The following is an 11,015-nucleotide window of genomic DNA, read 5'->3' on the forward strand; positions in this document are numbered from 1 at the left end:
GAACCATAGAACTCCCCAGGACACTGAGGCTGGAGGCAGTGGCAGTCAGTCTGCGTTGATACATAAAAAATGTTCACATCTTAGGGAAAAATAGAACCAATATGATGCCAAACTGGAAAGTATACTAGTGCTTGAAGCAAAAAAGCACCTAGGAAGAGTGGAGGATTCTTTCAGAGTGGTGAAAGGGGGAGTAACGCAATCTAATACCGGGTACGCATGCTCCTGTAAGTTACTTAAATACATGTGCTTTCATTTCTGTTTGCTTTTTTTGTTTGTTGAGTTGTGCTTCTAAACCTTTAAAAATGATGGCAGGTGTGATAGTTATGGCAGAAGAAAGACTCCACACTTCCTGCTGTCCATCCTAAGTTCTCCCTCTGCTTCCCTGTGGTGTTTGGCCATGCCCTTCTTTGGCCAGTGTAGACCAAATCTAAATGCATTTATATCACTTACAAATCAAAAGTTTTTTTTCAAAAAAAATCCCTGGTGTCTTTTGGGTGACCCGGTCTTTACATGCTCACACACTTATGTGTACCACCCAAGTAAGATGCTTGTGACTTCATAGGCTTTTCAGAGAGGGTGACTGTCCAATGGAATGAATAAGGTTGTAGATAATATGGGGAAAATATTTCTTTTAATGCTTTTTTTTGGTACAGTCCAGACATCTATTAATTTGTGGATTACAAGCCATGGCCATAGGGACATCAGAGGTTGGTCCACAATTTATTCTCCAAGGTGGATGTGGGCATAATTCTCTCTGTGGGGTCCCTATTCACATTTGGTATAGGGCATTCCACAGCCTTCAGATCCTTGTGTTAAAGCTATTCTTAGTAGAAATACAGGCAATCCAAATGCCAAAAAAAAAGTTAATTTTTAATTGACAGGTAAAATAACAGGAAATAATTTTAGATGTCTAAATTAATAGTTTAATACCCTGTAATGTTTCATTTTATTAGGAGGAAAAAATCCAACTCTTTTGGCATTAGGCTCCGTAAGGTATTTCGGCCCCATTTCATCAGTGTCATTCTAAGCTGGCTTCTCCAGGTTCCTCCTCCTCCTACTCTTTATGTGAATGTCCACTCATGAGCCTCCTTGTTTCTTTTCTGCATCTATCATCTTCTGGTCTCTTCTATTTTCTAGGAACCTCTTACTTCTGTAGATTAAAAAAAAAACCCATACTTTATTCTCTTTGCAGGCTTCTCTTGTTCTGCTGAGAAGTGTCCCTTCACTTGAAGCCTCAGTGTCTGCACCCACAACCTGATTACTTTATTTACAAAAGTGGATTGCAGGCATCAATTTACATAAGTGCCTATCTTGTTACCTTGTGTGCACCTGGTGGCAAGGGACTATGTTTTATTCATCTTTGAATAAAACTTAACATACTGTTGCCTGCCTTAGAAAAGGAGCTCAATAAATGTTTGTGGGGAAAAAATGACTACAAATAAATCATAAAATGTATAAAGGAGTCCGGATGATAGAAAACATTTGTCTTGACACATGGGATTAGGCACAACAAGGGACATGAGCAAGCAATAGAATAATTCTGTCATAAAACGCCCTTGTTAAAGGAGCTGAGCACTGCGAAACACTGGAAACATTTCATTAAAAAAAACACCTTTGCTATAAATTACCACTTGACTCTCGAATAAGAAACACAATCCCTAAAAGATGGATATCATTGATTGAGTAATCAAAGTTGTAAAATTACATTCAACTCACAAGTTGGGAGATGCCTAAGTAGGTGGAATCTGTTGAGTTCTGGGAGAAATTGGCATTTCCTGATTTTCTGACATTAAGGTGCTGAAATGTGCTGGCAGGTATTAACATGTTTGTTGATGGTAACTTGGCTTGGCAGGATAGAAACTCCAGTGTGAGTTTTATGATTACATTTTCATTACAAAACACAGATCTCTATCTAAGGCAGTTTATTGCTTGGAGTTATTATTCATCTGAAAGTATGATGTTTGAGTGTTTAGCCCTGTTTAATTTTAACAGTGGGGCCAGGCTTGAAAACCCATTTGGTAAACAGTTTAGCCCATGTCCCCAACCCAGAGGTGATGAGTGAGTGCATGTGAAAGTTAGTTAAACCAGATGTTGTGTATTATAGAAATAAAAAGTCATTTAAATGTTGTACAATTTATGAAACTATTTTCAACAAGCGGGATCTATATATAAACATGTATTAATCTAACACACAATAGAGTGCATATATACATAAAATGGATTATTTCACTATTCTTCCTATGTATTAAAATATGTGTGTGGTATGTGTGTGAATGTATGCTCACATGTGCACTGGGTATGTATGTTCCATGTGTGTGAAGGTGAACATCTATGTGTGAACGTCATGTTGAGGCCTAATTTTGGCACTGAGTGTCTTCTTCAGGATGCAAGGACTGGTGAACCTGGAGTTCACTGTTTCAGCTAATTGACTTGCCAGCTTTCTGTGGGAATTCCCTGTCTCTGCCTCCCACTTTCTGTGACTAACAGATCTCTCTCACACCAAGCTTTTGTGCAGGCTCTAAAGATCCGAACTCTGGACCTCACTCTTGCACGATAAGCTCTTTTCAACCCACTGAATTCTGACATCAAGTTGCCCATGTTAGAATGGCTCACAACACTGAGTTGATTTTCAACCCAGGTTATTTTGTCCAGACACAGAAATATCTCTGTTGATTTTCAGTGTGTCCCCCGCACCCACCTCATTTTTGTATGGAAACACTTGCTGTGAACTAAGGCTATCCATTCACAGCAATGGGGGGAAATGAATTCCCTCTCATGCCAGGATTGAGTTGTAACTGGCAATTAGAGGCCAGGTTGGTGGAGCACTCCTGTGGGTCTGTTAATGCCTTCCGACCATTGCCCATGGCCGCAGATTGTAATAATTAGTGCTGTAAGCATAAATACGAAAATGAGGGGGCTGTGCTAGTTGATCCCTAAGGTCCCTTCCAACATCAGAGTTTTAAAACCAGTGAGCCTGAAACTGCTAATGTGTTTATGACTACATCCAATTTATGCCTGGGGACAAATTATTCATTAGAGGGATAGGTCATTTTTCATTAATTTGGCTCAGAAACACAAAAGGTAAACGAAAAGTGGTTGCCAGATAACATTAGTAATAGTAATATGTGGTTCTAAGACACTTTACCGCTTACAAAGATGCACTGAATTTGTAGTAATATTATGAATGAACTATCCTTCCATTTTTGTCAATTTTCTACAAAATTTACAACTAGTGTACATCTTTGGTGTTCCTGTGTTGTCAAATATGGTAAAGAATTTCTCCTAATTTGTCCTGGGAAGTGAGGACAGAGAAGACCTAAGCTCACCTAAGCCCAGGGCTTTATGAAGACCAAGAACATGCTCACCTTCTTTCCAGCACGCCTTTGGCATGTCATCCAGTGCTTTTAGTAAGGCTGTAGCTCAGTGAAGGAAAGTAACAAATATTCACTGACGGTATAGATAAAGTGGGTGTCAGTAGCCTGATAGAAATGGAGAATATAAGCAAGATAGTAGTAGATGCTGTAAGGTAGTTGTAGAATATTCTATGCAGGCAAAATTATGTTAAGGAGAAGCTATGTGGGAGATGGCAGTGATAAAGGGACTGTTTTCTAGAGGTCAGGAAAAGGTGACACAAGGGCCTTGTTATGAGTGAGTGCTTAACATTCTTGAAAGACAGAAAGGAGTCCAGGTGTCTAGAGTGGAAAGAAAACAAGCATCTTCGAAGATGATGCCATGAGTTGTTGGTGGAAGGGTTTACACCTTAGTTAGGTATTTTAATAAAAAACACAAAAAGCAGTTTAATTCACTGCCATACGTCTGGACTACTGAAGGGTAAACATGCAAAAAAGTAAGTTCAATGCCATGTTTTCAACTTGGAAACTCCTCCTCTCCAAATCGCGTTAATATTTTTCTTGCTTGTGAATGTGGGCTCAACACATTTCAATAGTTCTCTTAAGAAAATTCGCCGATGGACAGGACATTCCCCACTGTTGAGTGGAGAGTGAGATCTGACTTTCATGTGAACTCTGGTGCCCCATTTTTGACCACGTCCCCTGGATGGGGAGGCCTGGTTAGCCTCAGAGGAAGGATAGCAGGTTACCAAGAAGATACTTGATACCCTATGAGCATATAAACAGGGAGGAGGTCCCCTTCAGTCACAGTCATAGGGGAGGGGAGTAAGGGGAAAATGGGAGGGAGGGAGGAGTGGGAGGATACAAGGGATGGGATAACAATTGAGATGTAATACGAATAAATTAATAAAAAATAAACAGGAAAAAAAGGAAAATTCACCTTTTGCATAAACTCACAGTGCTTGCTATGAGAGTCTCATTCCCAATGTCTCTTCTCTCAAGTTTCTTTTTATTTCTCACATGTGGCTCTGAACTTCCTTCTAAAGATGATTTGTGAAAGAACCGAAGATGAACACAGGCTCTAGCAAACAGGTTCATGAATGCAATTGCCGGACAAGTTAGTAGTTGTCCTACTACTACACATTTTCTGAAATACTGTGAACTGTATTCCTTCTCAAAATTTCACAATGTGCATGGGAATAAATATAATCTATGTGAAGTCTTTCCACTTATTAAAAAATCAGAACCCTAAATGGTGGAGCCGTTCTTAAATATCTTTTACCTGAAGTTCAAATAGTTTTGCCCTGAAGAGCCATTAACAGTATATGCTACAAGTATCTTTGGTGCCAGATAAACAGTCTCTTTTCATCTCTCTCAGGGCTTCCACCCAGGCATGCACTCACCCACCTACTCAGACTTCCGTGCTTATAATCAGGCTATACACTGCAAACTAAAAAGAAAGAAAGAGATAAAGAAAAGAAGGAAGGGAGGAAGAGAGAAAGAAAGAAAGAAAAGAAAAGAAAAACTGAATAGACATATTTAGCTCAAGATCTTCATTCTAATGAAGGAAACGGCCATACAGAGATAATTTAAATATAGTGAGACACGTGCCGTGGCAAAGGTATGCAGGGCAGAGCAGCCTGTGCTTTGCTATTCAGGCTATCACCTAGATGGTCATAGTCCCCATTCTTTGGATGTTAAGCTACCCAGCAAATATGAAAAATGCATTTCAAAGAAAGAACAGTTACAAGGGTCTTTACAATCATATTTTTATCACAGACTTTTTCACCATTCGTAGGCTGAGTTATGGCACTTGCTAGAAAGGTGACTCTCATGGTGACTCCCTGCGCCCCCTCAGTGTCAAAATGGAAAATATATGAAATTTCAAGAAGACATTTGCATGCATCCAAGGAAGAGCTTCTGGGTGCTCAGTACCCAGAGAGGGTGCACAGGGCTCAGCCTTCATCCCAGGCTGCCCTCCTGGGACCCTTGGAAGACCTATTGCTAATTCTATGCCTTTAGTTTATATGAGTGCATAATACCTAACATCAGAAAAAAAAATTTAACCATTTGCTTGAATTGTTGAATATCCATTCACAGAATATACTGCCTCACAGACATATGTTTAAGTTTATGGTAAACGCAGTGTTTTTGTTTGAATGTTGTTTTTTTAACATCATAAATACTGGCTAGAAAAAAATGGAAGTCATAATGTGGCAAAAAGGGAGCTTTACTGAAGGTACAGATTATTTCTAATATAAACCCAATGCATTTTTAGTAGCTGTGGGAAGTGTGAATTTTCTCCTGCCTTATAAAGGCATAGACCTATTGCATCCTGCCAGAATTTGTTCTTTCCTAGAAATATCCTGGGAAGAGAGGATTGTAGCACAAACACGATCTATTTTCTTAACAAAAAGGAGACAGTGACGGTACTATGCTAGAGAGACAGTAAATAGCTTAATATCTGTGCCTTGGTCTCAATATGCAAATATGAAGATCAGTGCATTCTCCTCTCAGGCCCCTTCCAATAACAGAACATCACTGTAGGAGGTCAGCATTGTCGTGGATGCAAAAGAACTTTATAGGTGCTCAAAAATTCTAATAATTGTGCCTCAAATCCGGTAAACATAACTACTTGGAACTGACCCTTTTGGTTTTATCTGTCCATGGTCTAAAGGTGTGACAAAGTTGGAGGCATTCAGCTCTGATAAAGCATGGCTAGAAAAGTGCCAGGAACTTGACAAGAGTTTTAAAAATAAATTTTGGCTTGGGATAGCCAAGCCACAGTCAATTTTGTATTCCGTTGGTAATGGAAGCATATACAACTGGAAGGAGATACCCAGAAACATACATCTTTATGATAAGGAATGTCATAAGATGCTGTTCCTCAAAAAATAATATCCCAGTCCTTGGTTTGCTTGATTAACTTTGCTACCTGAGAGCTGGTAGTCCTTTGCTGTCAGGGTGGCTCTGATGCTGAGAAGCCCGATTCTAAGCAACATCTTTACCCCTCTAGAAGCCAACAACAACCTATCTCTTCCTGATGAATTGTTATAACCAAAATGGCTCTAGATGTTGTCTGGGGTCAGGGGACACATCTCTAGGTGACTACCACTACTTTCAAATACAGACTGATTTTTGAATCTATGATGAGGTCGGAGCTAGAGTAGAAAATGATTGGTAGAAATCATGCCGTGCAAATGGCACTCACAAAGCACAGAGGTGACTCAGCCCTGTATCTGAACAACTCTGAAATGGTTCTGCTACCTCTTCACCCTTTAAGACTAGAGCTGGGGCCATGGTGAAGTGCAGGCTAAAGTCTTGTCCTACCGAAAGCCAAGGGTAATCATACAATGTCACTATAATGTGCAACCTCACTCTGATCTATCTTGGGCAAGCTGCTATCAGGAGCTCTTGGATCCAGTGAGAGGCCACGTGTTTTCAGACAGAAAATCAAATGTCAGAAAGCAGTCATGGGACGACTGCCAACTTGCTAGACCCTCATGAAGGTCCCCCTCTCTCTGGCTGGGATCCCCTACAGCCCTCGGCTTATCTCCATTGTCGTGCTGGCTCCAGTCCACACTTCCTCCTCAGAGCTGTCAGAATGGTCTTCCTGAAGCACTGCTCTGAAATTATCTCTGCCCTACTCGCAAGGCTTTGATGTTGCCTCTGAGATAAAGTTCGGGTTCCTTAGCCTGGCCTCTGCACTGACTTCGTCTCTTGACACCCTTTTCACATACTTTGAGTCCAAACTCACTTGGGACTGTGTCCTTTTTTGTCTGTGTTTCTATATGGGCAGCCACTTCTAGTCAATGGCACTTCAGCTTGAATTTTTTCTAAAGTTGTCAGAAGGAAAGCTTTTATGTTTGTTACTGTGTGCGCTCACTCTTATTTTCTCTCTCCATATAGCATTTACTCAGTATTGTTATTCAGTATTTTTACAGCTTTCAGTCATTCTGTTATTTTTCTCACGTCACCTTTCCCTACTCTTCCTATTTCTCTGAAGATTTCTTCTTGGCCTCTTATGATGATGGCTATGCCCTTTGCAATAGTGTCCATGCCAACAAATGCTGCTTGGTAACCACAGCCTTTTTGGTACTGGTGACTTTCAAATGCCCATTGCTTGAGCAACAGATTCTTTATATTAAACGTCTACAGAGCAATTGCCCTGGCAAATCTCATTCACATACCCCATTCAACACAACCTCAGTTCAAGCTTTGTTTTTTCACAGATTTGGCATCTTCGGCATAGCATACGCTGTGTCTATCTGCATAAGAAGCAAGCCTATCTATTTTTAATTAGTGATTGGCCAAGTCCAGTTGATGCTGCAATTAGGATGTTCCCTGGATTCTCTGTTCTTAGTGAATTTACTCAGCCTTTATTGCACGAAGAATCCAAATATATATCATTAGCACATGCCTAGTCTTGTCCTACTTCAATGTATTATTTTCCTTGTTCTAATTAATGATACGTGTGAATATATTTGGAAGCCAAATGGCAGCGTCAGGTGTCTTCTTTGATTGTCTGCTTTGATTGTTGAGATGGGTCTCTCAGTATTTGGCTGAACTGGCTGGACCATGAGCCTTGGAGATCTGTCTCCATTCCCCCAGTTCTGGGGATACATAGACACACCCCACCTTGCCTGACATTTAAGTTGATGCTGGGGACCAAAACTTAGGTCTTCATAGTTCCCTAGCAGGTGCTTTTCTGGCTGAGCCGCATCTCCATTCCCCATGAAGTCTTCTGCTCCATGAACCACATATTACAGCTGTGTGAGCTGCCTAGACAGTCCCGAGTATGCAACATCACCTCAGTTCTACACAGCTCTTTATACTCAAACTATCTTTTTCTCATTCATCTTCCTCTCCTCTGCCTTCCTGGTTAATTCATACATTTCTTGGTCAAGGGCTACCTCCTCCATGAAGTCTGGTCTTACTTCCTCAGATAGAAAATTCATCTTACTCTTCTTCATCTGCCCTTATTATGCAAAAGTAATAGCATTATATAATTAAATTACTTCCTTTGCCATTTTCTTTACTAGATTAGTAATAAATCAATAGTTTTCTTGAAAGACTTCATGTAGTGAATTCCTAGTATCCGCTAGGAGAATAAGAGTATAGAGACCTTTGTAACTTTGTATTTACTGATTCTAAATTTTTTCAATGGTTCTCCCGTGGTGTTCACGGAGAAAGAATGACAGGGTATTTTCTTAAGAGGCATGGCACATGGATGTTGATTTAAATTTAACTGAGTGGCAATGTCCCCCCTTCAGCTCAGCGAGTAGTGTGTCTACAGAGCAAATTCAGATAGAGATGAAAGGGATAATAAAGTGACATTAGCAAAGAGCACAAGCAAAAATTTAGACACAAAAGGGGCATAAATGACAGCATTGAGTGTAAAACTATCAAACCACCACTGCCTTGGGTGCTGTCATTTGAATTCTTCAAAAGAAGAAAAGTCCTATCAACAAGCAGATAAATGGAAGCTCACAGTCTTCAAAAGGACTGTGACACTGAAAATACTAACTTAAAATGCTTGTGCATACTTCAACTGTAAAGATCACTATGAGGTCTGATTCCACCAAACACTATTCCTTGATTAAAAGTGTGAAAATACAAATGACTATAATTAAGACAGGGCACTTTATTTCAATAAAATCTGTTTCGAGTTTATCATGAAAGCTTTGTAATAAGTCTCATGACTAAATCCCATCTTTCAATATGATTGTCACAATGGGAACCATCCAGTTGGATTACTATAGTTTCATATAATCTAATAATTTCTTATCATTCAGACACAACCATCAGCTAAACTTCAAAGAAAATACTCAGTTCATGAAGTAAGAACACTTGTTGATGAGCAGAATTAAAATTTTTTCCGTCCTGGGAAACACCATCAAGCTCCACACAGAGCATGCCCCGGGCCACTTCTTCTCTCACCAGGAGGGGACTAGCGAACTGGTACCTCCTGCATCTCGGATTCGATGGTTTGGACCACGCACACTTGCCAGTGTTGGCAGGATTTACAGACAGCACAGTGACTGAGACAGGCAATGTCTCCACACAGAAGGTGGGGGAAAGATAGAGCAACATAAGGATGAGGTCCAACTATATTTGAGGCCAAAAATTGCAAGCTCTGGCAGAGTTGTGTCCGCTTTGTTCTGATTTTTGAGAGCGTGAGAGCTGAGGTCTCCCACCCCTTCTGGACCACCATCTGCCTCAGCCTTGCTAAAGGAGCATCACGACAGTGATATCGGAAGCACTGCGGGGTTTTTGACTTTGGGTATCTGCCGTGTGATGGTATGGAAAAGCACTGCCAGAAATATAAGTGCCTGCATATTATTTTTTTTTAACGCCAGCTGAGGAATTGGTTTGTAACGGGAATGGCATTAGGATAAGCCTCAACAATGGGCTCTCATAAAACCCCACACATCAGCTTGAAAGAGTTGAACTCGGTAGAGCCAAGCAGGAGCTAGACACGGGCCCAGGATAAGCAATGTTAATTGTGCTGCTTAATAGGAAATACTATGACCAACTGATGCATGCTGATTGAGTCCTTTAAGCATAGGGCCTGGCCAGGAGCTGACCAATGACTGATGCTATAACTGCCAATCAAAATTCTCAGAAGATGGCATTGAGGTTTCATGCATGCACCCCTATTGTGCATTTTCTTAAATATATCATACTATCTTACTATAATTGTTCTATTCTAACTGCTGGGTACGTCAAGATCAATGATGTACTCAGAACTAAGCAATCTTGATTCCAAGGTTTGGAGCAATATGGATGCTGAAACCACAAGGCTGGCATCTTTAACTGTTGAATAGTCTAACTAACTGTGCGGCTTTACATTCTGGGTGTCAAAGGGGTCCACCTGCATTTCATTACTTGAGCTTTCAAAGCTTCAGAAAGATTTAAGACTAAGACATATATGATGAAGAGAAAGAGAGAAAGAGAGAGCCTCGCTGTGTCTCCTGTAGACATCTCACTGTCTACAATGAGAAGATGGATAGAATGGGATCCATGTGTGGCTCTGCAAAGCTCACCGGTGAGGTGACCATCACAGGATGCACATCCTCAATCTGAAGACAAAGCCTCTGAAAATCCCTGCGAGTGTAACATCCCCTCAACTGCTCAAAGATTCTAGTAGTTCCTGGTTAAAAAAAACAAAAAACAAAAAATAAAAATAAAAATAAAAACATTTCACTTACTCTTCAAATCTTGTTCTTTACCTAGGATTGTTGGCTCAAGGAAACCTCTATGAATGCCAGGAATATGGCAGATACTTGAGTAAGTCCTCACATCTTACTAGACACAAAAGAGTTGACACTGGAGAAACGTACAAATGTACAGAATGTGACAAGTTCTTTCTCCAATTATTAATCCTGAAAGAACATTCTAGAACCCACACTAGAGAAGAACCTTACAAATATGAAGAATGGGAGAAGTCTTTTGGCATGGACTCATCTCTTAACTTAAGAGGAGGTGTTTTTTCTTATTAGAGAAATTGTGTAAGTAGTAATGCCCACAGGGTGCTGCTCTACTATGCCAGACAACACAATCGAATTCCACCAGCACAATGCCCAGTAGCCTGTCATGTAAGTGGGCAGAGTAGGACACACACAGAGCTAGAACACACACCTTTTGGCATTACATGTAGAGTCA

General features: G+C 40.4%; 1 long non-coding RNA gene across 1 annotated transcript; it reads right to left on the reverse strand.

The window, feature by feature from the left end:
- Positions 1-937: 937 nt before the first annotated feature.
- On the reverse strand, positions 938-10,710 carry LOC311596081. Its single transcript, XR_014778700.1, has 4 exons — positions 10,562-10,710; positions 4,291-4,390; positions 3,366-3,447; positions 938-1,150 (listed from the first exon to the last, which is right to left on the reverse strand). It is a non-coding gene; the product is annotated as an uncharacterized lncRNA (long non-coding RNA).
- Positions 10,711-11,015: the final 305 nt, after the last annotated feature.

Source organism: Acomys minous (genome assembly GCF_964271855.1).
Source record: "Acomys minous genome assembly, chromosome: 4".
Classification (NCBI taxonomy): Eukaryota; Metazoa; Chordata; class Mammalia; order Rodentia; family Muridae; genus Acomys; species Acomys minous.